This window comes from Varanus komodoensis, unplaced genomic scaffold (assembly GCF_004798865.1).
Source record: "Varanus komodoensis strain SLA01 unplaced genomic scaffold, ASM479886v1 scaffold1, whole genome shotgun sequence".
Lineage (NCBI taxonomy): Eukaryota > Metazoa > Chordata > Lepidosauria > Squamata > Varanidae > Varanus > Varanus komodoensis.
In genome coordinates this window covers 40269266-40282535 of record NW_025335268.1, presented here as the reverse complement: position 1 = coordinate 40282535, position 13270 = coordinate 40269266, and positions in this window count along the sequence as shown.

Here is a 13270-nt window from a genome sequence, read left to right as displayed (position 1 = left end):
GAATTACTAGGAATATTCTGCAGCAGGGTATCTTCAAAAGATGCAGGGGCCATTTTTGTCCAACCCTGTATGGGCTACACCCAGTTGCTACCAGTCCACGGAATTCCACATAGTGGTGCTGATAAAGGCTGATCTTACGCTTATTTTTGTCAGCAGAATGCTTGAAAACAATCTAAATTCCAGCTATTCTGTAGCTGTTTGCTGCCAGTTTCTGACAGCAAAACAATTCATTTTGGCTGCTGCAAATTTCAGTCAAGGGTGGGTCACATGTGGCCTATGGGCTATGTGGTATCTGCTTCTCCTCTACAATAACTAGCCTAAAAAACCTCATGTATTAATCTGAACTACATGCTCCAAGGGGAGAATAATCTTTATACATATACTCCATTTAAATTGTAAAACTGTTTGGAATAGCTGCAGCTGTGGATGGACATTTATCATAACTTGTTAAGTCTAGATTTTCAGGTATTTTCTTCAGCCTTTTAAAATAAATTTCCAAAAATCAAAAGTAAATTCCATGTATTTTGTCAACTGCAGATTTCATTTTGTATTTTGAAGTTCTTGTTTCTGTATATATTTTATACTCATTAATTGTTACCTGTCCTCAGAATGTTTTTTAAAGTGCATATTCCTGTGGCTAATAAGCCATCCTATTTGTTAGTGCTCTGATGCATACGGATGAGAATATGACTGCACTTGTAGTGTAGCTGTGGTGTGGTCAATGATTGAAAAGTGCACATTGTTTGCCTTTGTTTCCTGTGCAAATTCTCAGCTGCACTTGCTCCCAGTCTAGATAGTTTTCTGTGAAGTATTGTGAATTTTATTTCTCTGTGAATGTTAGTGATGTTGCTGCCAAACAAAAAAAAAAAAAAAACCTGTTGAATGAATAGTTGGATGGTGGATGGTAAACAGCTAAATGTCCAGTACATGTGAATTATCTGAGCTTTAACATTGTTTAACATGGATTAACAAATGAAGAAAAGTGCATGGATACTACTACATGTGTTTCTTATGTAAATCATGTTACTTTCAGGTCCACAAATGAGTGTAATTTTTAATTTTCAAACTAATTTGAGGAAAGTTTGGTTATAAAAATCAAAGATGCAACTAAATCAGTATTAGCATTTTTTGATAAAACAGAAGTTGAACTTTTCTAAACGTCAAGAATTGTAATATGTTTTTTCTTGACCACTACATTTTTGAACATATTAACAGAAATTTAATTTTGAATAAAATCATGGCATCTTCCATGAAGTTACTATTTGATATTGGGTAAAGCAAAGTGGGGAAACTGTTGAGTATAAACTCCCTTTTTAAAAAAAATGTGTAAATAAACTGTACTTAAGTTTATGAGCCTCATATGACACCATTTATATTTGTTAGACCCAGGAGGAACATTCACTCTTGGCTTACACTAAGGCTTCATTATGCAGCACCACTGAGGAAGAATGAAGAATGTTGGTAATCTTTTCTAACATGACTCATTGAGTAAGCATGCTTGATATAGAACGTCTAACTTACATGTATCTTAGTCTCTGTACATTGTCCTCTTTGTTTTATTTTATTGCTCACTACTACTAGTTAATTTAAGTCTTGCAGAGCCCCACTATGTGTTCTGAAGATGAAACCGGGAAAAGCATCATAGGATAGGGTTGCAAATTCATCTGTCTACAAATATAGTTTCATATGAACTGCAAACCATACCATTACAAATGGAAATGTTAGATTACATAGTTATTTTACTTAATGTATTTGATCCTAAACTATGTCATAACATTACAATTAAGTATGGGATATTTTTGTAAATAAAAATACCTGTGCAGCTGGTATTTTAAAAGGAAAATGTACTATACATTAATGTTTTGGAAAATAATGTTCATATGTGTATATGAATGTGTCATTATGCTGAAGGGCTCTGACTGGGCAAAATAAACTATTCAAATCTCTCCTGAAACAAAACAAACCTAGTTTTTGTTTCATACGTCATTTCACTTTCTTAATGTAGTTCATCCTTAGGGGTGAGTCTGCCTTTCTTAGTGTTATAAGAAATACACATGCTGTCTCCAGGATTTTCCATGTCTACCAGTATGTGTTTAATTTGCAGGTTTGCAGAGAGTGATGTCTGTTTTTCACTTTGATTGATTTTGTTGATTTACGATAATGCATCAAGAGACTCTACTAGCAATAACAAGGAAAAAATGGCTCAAGGCAAGACATTTAGGTAAGCCAAGGGAGGTGTCTTGTCTACCACCACCCCACTGCTACCATCACCATCTCCAGTTTTTGTACTACAATGCTGAGTACACTTCAGGACTTCCTACATTGTTTGGTACTTAAGGAACAGAACTGTTCTGTATCTTTCCCTTGATTGGCTATATAGATCTGAAGAATGTTTGCTAAGATGCCATGATGTATAAAAAATACTTTTAAAAAGAAATTTGTTTTTTTTTTCTCAGAAGAAAACCTTCCATTTGATCAGTGCTGATTTTCTCAGATTTTATTTCCTAGATTTTATTTCACAGTCTTTTTCACAAGACTGTGAAATAAAAAATCCTATATAGCTAATGCTCCATTTTCTTCATAAAGAAAAACAAAACAAAAATGGAGATTTGTTTATGCTACTGTCAAGTGACTATGAAAGTGACTTTCCAGTTATACTGGGGTGGGATGACTAGGAGATGTTGGAATGGAGTTTGATGCATGTGAGGGACAGGATTTTATTTGTATGTACTGAACAATATGATTTTGTATTCTTTAAAGTACTTGCAGCTAAAGTTTGGGTTACGATCTTGGTCCACAGCTGTATAAAAAATTGCCTGAATGACCAAATGCAGCTCTTCTAAAACTAATGCAATCAATACTGTTAGCACTTGGAGTGATACCCAGAATTATGAGCATTGCCCTGGAAATCTTATGCAAATTTCTTTATCACTATGCAGCATAGTCAGCTGTAGTCTGACGCACTTGGAGGGCTCCAGCTTGGGCAAAGCTGCATGTGTCAAATATTCTTAAGTTCCAAACAAATTCAAGTATTACAGATGCTTGATAGAGACTACTGAAAATATATTTAAATATGCTTATGCCACTTTTCCAGACTGGTCAAAACTATGTGCAACAACAAATTCAAAAATAAAACTGAAACAAATGCATACAATCAGCAACAATAACAAAATGGTCAAGTTAGACAATCCTTTGAACAGGCTGAATATGTGCACATTTCCAGGGCCTGTTCAGGCATGTGCAGCAGAGTTCTACAGCAGTTGAAGCATCAGCTATTTTCAGTAGCATCTCTACATGCAGTAATTCAGCCTGCTGATTGCAGAAGTGTGAATAAGCAAATAGCAATGTCAGGACTGTCTAAGAGGGGAAAAGCTGCTTTACTAGTCTTGGGTGAAGGAAGACACTTCTTGCAATCCAATTGACTTCTCAAGGGATTCAAGACAATGTACATTTAGTCTCTTTAATCTACTAAGATTGGGTTCCATAAAACATGAGTAAATTTATTCCTCCAGGAGATGACTGTCTCCTACTAGCATCGCCAGCTTGCCTAGATTCTGTTTCAGTCTGTCCCTTCAGCCATTTGACCAGACAACAGTTACTGATTCAACTGCAAGGTGGCTGTTCCTAGAGGCTTAAGGATATCTAGGGTGTTATGCACACATGGATTACATTCAACCCCAGTGCTGTGCATGAACACTGCTATCTAATCAGTTTCATGTAGATGTGCAACAGCATAGGCCATAGCCTTGTAGTACACCATGTAATAACTCTAGGGAGATATGTCATCTTCACTTAGCATCATTTAAGTCTAAAGTGCAAACCCTTGAAGCATGCTTCCTGAATCACCTGTCAAATGTCCAAGATGTTGCAAAAGAAAAATGCAGTCTCTACTATATCAAAAGTGGATGGCAGGTGTAATGAGAGAGATTACTTTTGCAAACCACTAAATGAAAATCATCCACTAGGATTATTATAGTGGTCTCTTAATACATAATAGACCAGACTAAAAAATAAAGGAAAATGCATTTAATATTGAAGCTGTTCTTTGAATGCCTTGGTGTACTGTTCAGTAAAAAGTTTCAATGACAATCCTAAAGACTAATGTGGATAGGATAAGCCATTGGACTGGTCCAGTATGGCTATTCTTACGTTTTTATAGGAGTATGATTCTACAAGTCAGTTTCCTACCCCAAGTACGTTATCTCTCCAAGAATCATAGTCCTGAAGGTTCTCCATGTTATGTTCAATCTGAGAACAACAGTATGAATTGCACATTCTATGTTCTACAGTGGAAGTTCCTGAAGTCAAGCATTTTGGCCTGTTCTATAGGCTGTAATTATTCTAATGTGTATAATCTGTGCTGCTTCAATTTGTCATCAAATTTCTTTCCTTCATAGCACCACAAGGTACGGTAAAAGACCATTTTTCAAAACAAGACTACTTAACTGCTGCCTCCTCCTTCATGGTAACTATATCCTACAAGGGATGTTTCTTCTGTGAAATAGCACTGGAATGACAATCTTGTGGCACTTACTTTGACACAAGTTTTATGGCCACCATCCACCTCATTAGCAAGTGTCCAGTAATAGCCTACACAAGAATAAACTTGTTGGCATGTAAGGTGCCACAATACTCCTTTCACTGCTGCAGACCAATTCCTCTGTAAATTCTATCAGTACAGGTTTCCCCATCAAGTTCTTGTAGGGATGAAGCTCTGCTGTCCATCTTTAGGATATTATATTCTCTGCTTCCACAGTCCTGGTGTCAACTTGCAGAAGTTGGTTTTGTCATTGGTTTGCTATCTGTAACATAGATTCTATATGAAAACATGGGAGGGGCTTGACTTTGCCAACATGCTCATGAACACCAGCCCCATTTCACAACCTAGCCATCCAGGAGCAGTGACATTGTGTTAAAGCAATTGTTGGAAGATGTAGGCCTTATTAATACATGGATAAGTTGCTAAGTCTCATACTATGGCAGAAAAGCTGGCATGAGGCATTATCTTTCCTCAAAATATACCTGGATATGTGTGTGTAGGGGAAGATTATGGAAACTGGTAGATAAACAATGTGAACTCTATGAGCCATGGGGGAGAGCTGCTCATCTACAGTTTGAAAAGTCTAGAACTGAACATAACTACATGTGTGAGGGAAGATCGATAGGCTTTATCTGCAATGAGGCAGCAAGGTATTCCTGATATGGATGACAATAGCTTTATCAAGCAGTTAAATTCTGACAGGACAGGACCCTGCTGATTTTATCTTCAACTACTGATAATGTACTGTGCTTTCTTGGACAGCTTAGTTCTTTTCCTATTCTGCAATGGGAGCAGTGTAGTGGCATGGGGGACCATGATAAAGGTGCAGAAGTAGCATGTGACCCACAACCCACGTTTTGCTCTTCACTGCTATTCATTGCACTTGCTGGTGAGTTCCACAAATTGCTCCTTACTTTTGATAAGGAAAGGCCTTCACCCACATAGCTGAGTTCTATTGACTGAAGCTGTTGTGCTCTGAGTATATGTTGACCAGGACATTGCTAAAATCTTGTCTGATGGAATATGGATGTCACTGCTTGGTTCACCAAACCAGAAGCACTGTTAGTGGCTAGGGGCTAGCACCTCCTGCCACTCCTTTCCTCTAAATCTTTCTGCCTGAGGCTTTTTTCCTGTCATTAATTCATAGAATCATAGAGGAAGTGGGCATGAAGGCCATTGGCTGCTGTTGCAAGACACCAATTTACACAATCCCAGTCAGAAAGCCACTTTCTTTTTGAATATCCCTAGTGTGGGAGAGTGCACCACCTCTCTAGGCAACTGGTTCTGCTGTTGTGTTACTCTGACAGTGAGGAAACTTTTCCTAATATCCAGCTTGAATCTGGGTTGTCACAACTTGACTTTATTATTCTGTGTCCTACATCCTGGTATAGATCTTGTCCTCCTTGGAGATCTTGACCTTCCTCTTTGTGACAGCTTTTGAGGTACTTATAGAGAGATATCATGTCCCCTCTCAGTCTTCTCTTCGCAAGGCTGAACATGCCCAGTTCTCTCAGTCTCTCCTCACAGCAAAGTGTTTCCAAACCCTGGATGATTTTTGTTATCCTTCTCTGGTCCTTTCTAGTGTTTTTTGCATCTTTCATAAATCTTGGTGTCCAGAAGTGGACACAGTGTTCCAGATGGAGTCCAATTAGTGAGGAGTACAGGGAATCTACTACTTCTTGTGATTTGGAAGTAATAGTTCTGTTAATGCATCCCAAAACAGCACGTGCCATTTTGGCTAATCAGCCTTTTATTCACAATTACTCCAAGGTCTTTTTCAGTTCTGTTGAGCCACATATTCCCCATCTTGTATCAATGCATTTGGTTTCTTTTTCCTAGGTGGAGGTCTTGGCTCTTGTCCTTATTGAATCTCATTCTGTCGCTTTCAGCCCAGCATTCAAGTTTATCAAGATCGCCCTGGATCTTCTTTCTGTCTTCTAGCATGTTTGCTATTCCACTCAGTTTTGTATTCTCTGCAGATTTGGTTATCTTTCCTTGTACTTCCTCATCTAACTCATTAATAAAAATGTTGAAAAGCACTGGGCCCAGGACTGAACCCTGCAGCGCCCCACTAGTTACTTTCCTCCAGTTCAAGAAGATGCCATTGATAAGCACTCGATTTATCAGCCAAATTGGGATCCACCTAATAGTTTTTCTAGCTAGTCCACTTTTTGCTAATTTTCTTATCAGAATGTTGTGGGCACTATGTCAAAAGCTTTGGTAAAGCCTAGCGAATTATGTCCACAGTGTTCCCTCTGTCCATTTGGGAGGTTACCCAGTCAAAAAATAAGTCTGACAGGATTTATTTTTGATAGATAAAAAATAAGCCATGCTGGCTTCTATTAATCCCTGCATTTTCTTCAACATCATTGCAGACTAATTTTTAAAATAATTTTCTCCAGAATTTTTTCAGGGATCGATCTCAGACTAATTGGTCTGTAGCTCCCAGGTTCATCTTTTTCCCCCTTTTTGAAGATGGGGACAATGTTAGCCCTTGGCAAGTCGACTGGCACTTTTCCTATTTTCCAAGATTCATCAAAGGTAATAGTAGTTCTGAGAGTTCCTTCGCTAGCTCTTTTATGACTCTGGGATGGAATTCATCAGGCCCTGGAGGTTTGAACATGTTTATTCCATCTAGGCATTCCTTGACCATTTGTCTTTCAGTCTTGGGCTGCCATCTCTCACTTTCAGCTTGGACTTCCTCTTGGTTGTAGATTTTCTTGTGGGAGAAGACTGAGGTGAAATAGGAATTGAGTGCCTCTACCTTTCTTTCTCATCTGTTTGTTTATTTATTTAGGAAGCTTCTGTGCCGCCCCCTTTGCTGAAGCCTTGGGGCAGCTTCCAACAATAAATAACAATATAAAAACTGTTATCACTCTGCAATCCAGTTTAAGTAGCTGGACACCCTTCTCTCTCACACATCTTTTGTTCTGGATGTATCTGAAGAAGGCTTTCTTGTTGTGCTTAGCTTCCCTTGCTATTCTCAGTTCATTTCCTGCTTCAGCCTTCATGATGCCATCCCTGCAATTCCCTACTATTTGTTTATGTTCTTCCTTTGTGGCCTGGACCTGCTTCTACTTCCTGTATGTTTTTTTTAAGGCTGTCACTTAATTTTTTGTGGAACCACGTGGGCTTCCTCTGTTGTCTTCCACATTGTTTTCTTGTTGGAATTGTTCATAGTTGTGCTTGGAGAATCTTCTTTTTCAAGATTTCTCACCCCTCTTGAACTCCTTTTTCCCCAGTAGTGAGTTGCTATGGCACTTAGTTTATCACAGTTGGCTTTCTTGAAGTCCAGGATACATGTTTGGCTGCAGTTAACCTTTGTCACTTTTATAATTGAGAATTTGAGTTTTGCATGATCACTTTCCCCCAGAGTTCCTATGGCTACTATTTTGTCCACCAGGCCATCACTTTTAGTTTCACTCCTTCCATTTTTACATCCCTTTTATAGATCCATTTTTACAATTGTGTGTGTTCTTAGGAGACAGGGCTCTTTAAGCACACACAGAGAGCATGTGTGAATTAGCATGTGCAAATCCCACCTTTGGGATTTTGTCCTTTGGCCCTTGAACCCCAATCTTTTTGGTACCTTGCACTAAACTAGACCTTAAGATCTGTATCTCTACTCAGATCATTACAATGTGCTTTTAAGCTGCAAGCACATGGTGTCCTAACTGGTGGTCACCATATATCAAGTATTAGCAAATGATGATTACTGTTGAAAACACCTTTGTATAGCGGAGGATCACAGCAGTAGAGTAACTATTACTTCAGCTAGAATAACATTAGCACACTATAGATGATTCAAATGGAATTGTTCATATTCCAAATGTTCAGGCATTAGTGCAGTTACCTGGAGTCCAATATTTCAGACAATATAATTTTGCAAAATTTTTGCAAGCAGTTGTGTTAAACTGTGGGTTAAACAGAAAAACTCAGTTTTTCACACTTGTGACACACTAAGCTGAGTCACAGAAGATTGTTCAGATTCCAAATGTTTAGGCATTCCTACAGCCACATGAACCCTAATCCAAAGGAAACAATTTTCAGTGGCAGCCACATTGTCATAGCATTGGTACCATTGGATTAATCATTCAAAAAGAAGCTCATCAAGAGATTTCATATACCAGAGGTGGTAAAAGTTTTTCTGGCCAAAACTAGTAAGAAATATTATTAATAAGCAGCCTCATCAACTAATTGCAAATATAAGCAAGTCTAAATGAGCCCAAATACACATTTAAGACTGACTATATTGTACTTTCCTTGATTTACATTTTGGCGAATTTCTGTTTTACCCATGTGGCCCAGCTAAATCAATTTATGCTCATATGGTCAAAACCTTCATGATCTCTTCTTTTTCCCTTTTATCTTGGGAAAGACTATATCCAATTATATTTGATTATATCAAATTCTCTTTCATAGTAATTTGCAAGTGATTAGCAGAATTCTCAACCATAAATTCTTTAATTCATGTTTTTGCCACAGGGTGGCAGTCCAACCTAACAATTTTATTATTTAAAGCCCACACCAAACAAATACATTCTTAACCGTGGCAAATGTGTTTAGTTTCTTTATACTGGAGGCTTCATAGGCTACTTACATCCATCAAATAACTAAAAAGCACCACTCTAAAAACAGCCATATATTGCCCATATATGGTCAGTATCAAGGTTACTCAACACCAGTAGTAGCTGTTTTAATGTGCTTTAGAACTGGGTTTTTTAAAGTCTTTGGTTAACTCTTGGGGAAAAAATAGTCAACTCTTTTAAAAATGTGAACTCAGGCTTTAAGAAAAAAAGGTAGTTTGGATATCAATCCTAATATTAAGCCTTGAATTGTTCCAGATCAGAAAAGGCCACATCAGAGTTACTAGTGGTAATGAGGTAGATCTGAGTAGTGCCAACAGCACTAGATCCCTGAATTTGTCCAATCAATCTGTCAAATCAATAGCATCAATTGAAAGGATTGGGGCTACGGCAATAATGCATCATTTTGCTCCAACTAGAGCAGATATATGCTAAAAGTGTTGAATGACTAGCTAAAAAGGAAATGTTACTTTCATGTAGTGAAGTGTTGTTTATATATAAGAGATTGTGATATATTGGCTGGTAAATGGAGAGATGTAAACATCTCTGCACGATTCCTGCCACAAACATTTTTGTTGCATGGACAGAAATGAAATAGGGCTTTCAATTTTACGGTAAAAGATTTCTGTCTCCTCTTTCTCCCACTTTCAGTCCAACATCTTGATTTAATAAAGGACAAATTTTGTTCCAAGAAATACTTCTTTTTGAAAAATATATGTGTGTGTACAGTTGTCTTTTTTTATTGTGCCACTTCACTGAGTTATGGGAGCAAGGAAGAATGTTATCTTCAAAGAATACATGGTTGCTAGTCATTTGTCATTATTTTCCAGAATGGTACAATATAAAAGAGACAGTATTTTGTGTTTTATGTGGAATGTGGAGGGAGTAGTTTCAATGATCTTAGGAGCTGTAAAATTTCTTTTTAGAAAAGTTTAATTGAATACCAAATTGAGTCTGAAGGCTTCCAGTTAAAAGCAAGTCTCTAATGGAGTAGACATCAAAGGCAATTTGTCTAGATTACTAGAGTGGGTTGATGTACATAGAACCCAAAAGCTCTCCATGTCCCCACCAATGCATCAATAAATCACACAGTTTGGATCTTGCCTCTCATAATCATTCAGTCTGAGATATTGTCCTCACACAGCATTATGAAATTGTCCTGAGATTCTATATTTTAACATCCTTTTCACAGCCTTTAGAGTTCCATTAAGCATCTGGTGTTAATTAGTCAGTGTTGTCAAATTATGCCAGGTCCTTTTTCCAAAATTTAAATGCATTTAATTAGTTAGGCTAGAGAATATATCTATTAATGACTATGTCAGATAAATCAGCAGTGGGGAAACCATTCAAGCCTGAGGGGCTACTGCAATTTTGGAGATATTCTCAGGAGATTGGGTTCCAGCAGTGAGCATAGCCAAAGGTAAAAGGGGAAAGACCAAAGACAAACAGCATATTGTAGCTTAACACTTTTATGCCAGTAATTAAGCCTTCTGAGAAGGATTTCTGCCTTTCAGAATGGAAAAAAATGCACCAAATCTGGGAAGCCACTGAATGAGATGGAGGTGGCATAGACAATTGGTCAGCCCAACAGACCAGTTGCAGAGCACTTAGCACTAGATTTGGGCCCCAGGTGTGAGCTCTCAAGACCTGATGTAAAGTGTGAGAATGATTGTTCCATACCAGGTCTACGCATACTAAAAGCCTGGTAAAAAAATCAGATTTCTGTTTCATTGCAGCTGAACAGAAGTGTAACAGGATTGCAGTATTAATTCTGTCTTCACTTTCAGCCATTCCCAGTGTGACATGAGTAGGTCAAGCTTTACAGCCTGAAATCCAAATTCCTAACAGGAAACCTCCCAGAACCCACACTGCAGCCATGACTGGCTGCATGGACCTCTTCTCTCAGAATCTCCTTCCATACTTACAAAGTCCAATTTAAAAAAAATACTTCACATCAAAGCAAGACAACAATTTAGTTCTATTACTAGTTAGAGCCTATATTAAAGCTAACAGATCATTTAAAATTAATTCCAAGTCGGCAACCAGTACTTGTTGTTATGGGTATCAAGTTGTCTCTGACTTATGGTGACTCAATGAATGACAGCCTTCAAAAATGTCCTGTCCTTGACAGCCCTGATCAGCAATTCTAAGTTCAAGGCTGTGGCTTCTTCTGTGGAATCAGTCCATCATATATTCAGTCTTCCTTTTCTTCTGCCTTCAACTTTCACTAGCCTGATTGTATTCTTCAGTGGGGCTTGCCCTCCCACAATGTGTCCAAAGTATGACAGGCTCAGCCTTGACATTTTCTGGCAACATAATATCTAATTGTGAAAGAATAAGAATATTCTCTTTTTTGTTTAACTCTCCAGCCCAGCTCCATACACATCTATTACAATGAATTCCACAACCATTTAGCCAGCATCTCACCACAGGCTATAAAAATGCTTGTAGCTTTTCCATTCAATTCCCTGGAGCTCCATATTCAAATTATTATTTAGTTAATTTAATGCACCACCTGTTAGAGTATCTTGTTTCACAGGACAGCTTACAATAACCAATACTAATGGCAAATTATTAAATCTCATAACAATATAAAATAACAGTAGATAGAATGGCTGTAAAAGAAATTGCTAACATCATCTGACATCTGATCAGAATACAAAAGTATTTAGAATTCTAAATCTCAGAAAGGGGTCATGCGTATGCTGGTCTTGTTATATGCTCCTCAGTTTCTGAAGTGGTATCTCTGGAAAACTCTGGAAGAAGTCAGGAGTGGGGAATGTGTGGCCCTAAAAGTTTTTGGATAGGAACTCCTTTTAAGCTCTAGCAAAGATGGAAATTGGAGTCCAAAAGATCTGAAAGGCCAATCATTCCCTATTCCAGGTTTTTGCACTTCTGCACTGTCCCACATTAGCTTGCCCAGAAGTGCCATCCAGAACTCAAAACTAGTTTCCTCCCTTCTGTCTCATTGCCCTTGCTTCTATTGTGTTTTCCTTCACAAGGAGACCTTAAGTCTATTTTTCTCTACAGGTTTTGTGGGGGAATGAGTCATCTTGCAGTCCTTGCAGAACATTCCTGTGTGCTCTCCTTATCACCAAGCAACCTTGTAAGGATTAGTACCCATTGAGAGACACCACCTGAATATCCAAGGCCATTAACTTTCCTTTGTTCAATCCCAAACTGGGATTCAGTTTTATTTCAAGGCAAATCCTCAGACAGTATAGTTAGGGTTTCTTAACAGATTATTGTAGACAGGACTAATATCAGGATCTAAATGGCACAAGAACCTATCCATGCTTACACAGACCTCTAAAATCTCTCCCTCCACACCCCTTTATGATCTTGAAGGAGAGTGATGCCAATGCTTAACTTTTCCTGGAACGTATTCTAGCTGCATAATCAACACAGTGGTTCACTGTGGTTGAAATAAATGTCTTTAGCACATGATCACATTACTTCACACATCCCAGAACTCAAATCACTGCTGAGGTATCTGCCTGCTGGCATCTAAGTCAAGGCTTCACAGTTATTGAAGTCCCTTTGCCTGGATTTTGGCCAAAGCAGACTCTAAATAGCCAAGTTTTGTCATCAGAAGGATTTTTGCCTTGCTTCATCTGTAAATGGCACATCTATATAATAATTTAACTGACACATACTTTTATTCCAAAATTTTATTCCATAATTTTATTTGCTTTTGATTTAAAGGAATCACTATTCTATAGAATAAATGTGAACCCTATCCAAACCACCCTATGTGGCACTGGCCAAATTTTTGCTTTCAAAAAAAGTTTCACTTCTGGCAGATATCAGAAGTGACAGTGAATAGGCGTTTACTTTTCCAAAATCCTGAGCACCTAGAGACACAGGAATTGATTGAAAAGTTGGGAACAGTGGAAGGGCTAGCCACTCAAAACCCCGATGATCTCACTGCAAGAATTGCGGGGAAAGGTGCCTAATTTGATTTATTTGGAAAGTAAATCAAATCTGGGAGTTTAGTCTTTGATCTGGGAGTTTAGTCTTTGAAAACAGTCAAGGGAAAGCAAAAAACACCTATTTGGAGCCTTTCTGGGTCAATGTTTTGGGCCAATACCTGCTGAACTTTGACAGTAGGCAACATCACCACCATTATATTTTAATTGTATTT